At 44.8% G+C, this 1,485-nt stretch overlaps 1 non-coding gene across 1 annotated transcript; it reads right to left on the minus strand.

Moving 5' to 3' along the window:
- Positions 1 to 218: 218 nt before the first annotated feature.
- LOC120257750 lies at positions 219 to 325 on the minus strand. Its single transcript, XR_005535838.1, has one exon. It is a non-coding gene; the product is annotated as a small nucleolar RNA R71 (small nucleolar RNA).
- Between the last annotated feature and the right edge of the window lie 1,160 nt (positions 326 to 1,485).

Genomic DNA, 1,485 nt, shown 5'->3' on the forward strand with positions numbered 1-1,485 from the left:
GTTCCCACACGCTCAACTTTCTCACTTCCTTCAAATTTGCTCAACCTTTCAAGATCAACTCTGTATTTGATGATGCCATTAGGTTGAGATTATTTCCATTCAGTCTGAGAGGAGCGCCATACAGATGGCTCACTTCTTTAGCTCATGGTTCCATCACCACATGGAAAGACATGGTGGAGAAGTTCCTTGCTAGATATTTCCCACCAAGCAAGGCAGCGAGACTGAGACAGGAGATTTCATCCTTCAGGCAAGGGGACACCGAGACATTGTTTGAGGCACATGAATGGTTTAAGGATCTTCTACATATATGCCCTCAGCATGGATTCCCTGCATGGATGAGAGTGCAGATGCTTTGTAATGGGCTGAATTATGCTACAAGGTAGCTCATTGATGTAGCAGCTGGTGGTTCTTTGAGTAATAAACTCCCTGAAGAAGATGAAACATTAATCGAGAACATGGCTAGCAACGAATGTCATTGGAGCACTAAACAAAAGGCACCAAGAGCAGCATGGCTGTACGAGGTGAATGAAACCACTCCTTTGGCTGCAAAAGTGGATGCTTTAACCTGAAGTGTCATGGATAACAATGCATTGGCCACAAAGGTTGAAGCTTTGACATAGAGATTTGATCAGTTCATGTTGGGTTCTGGCTCAAGTCCCAAGGCAGTGATGTCATGTGAAACATGTGGTGCTGGGCATGCAATAACCCAATGCCCCATTCTTGTTGCTTCCCCTGCACTGACTGAGTAACTAGAGTATGTCAGTGGAGGACCAAAGGGTCCGAGAAATGCTTTTGGCAACACTTACAACCCGGGGTAGAAGAACCATCCAAATTTTTCTTGGAACCAAGGTTAGTCACAACAAAGACCACTACCACCTCAAGTCCCTCAGTTTCAGCCCCAACAACCACAAGACAGGAAGTATACCATTGAAGATGTGTTGGCAAAGTTCATGATTAATACTGAGGCAAGATTTCAGAATATTAACAATCAGTTAACACAGCATGGGGGACAGTTCAGTGAGATAAGCACTGTGTTGAGAAATCTTCAAGCATCTATGCAATCTCTTGAGAACTAGGTGGGACAGCTTGCTAGAGCACAATCAGAATGACCCTCAGGTAGCTTACCAAGCAACACTGAAAGCAACCTAAGGGAGCATTTGAAGTCTGTCACACTAAGAAGTGGGAAACAGTTGGAGGCAAGGGCCAAGGAGAGGCCAAGTGCCTCCGATGATGGGGTAGTCATTCAGGAAGACCATAGTTCAGGTGAGAATGCGAGTGAAAAAAGTGAGAAGAAGCCTGATGAAGATGTTCCTAAGTCTCAGATCCAAGGGGTGGCTTAGTATAAGCCTGTAGTGCCATACCCCTCCAGGCTCAAGCAAGACAAGAAAGAAGCCCAATTTAAAAGTTCCATGGCATTTTCAAGCAACTTCATATTAACATCCCCCTCGTCGAGGCTCTTTCACAAATGCCCAAGTATGCTAAATT

Source organism: Dioscorea cayenensis, chromosome 3 (assembly GCF_009730915.1).
Source record: "Dioscorea cayenensis subsp. rotundata cultivar TDr96_F1 chromosome 3, TDr96_F1_v2_PseudoChromosome.rev07_lg8_w22 25.fasta, whole genome shotgun sequence".
NCBI lineage: Eukaryota > Viridiplantae > Streptophyta > Magnoliopsida > Dioscoreales > Dioscoreaceae > Dioscorea > Dioscorea cayenensis.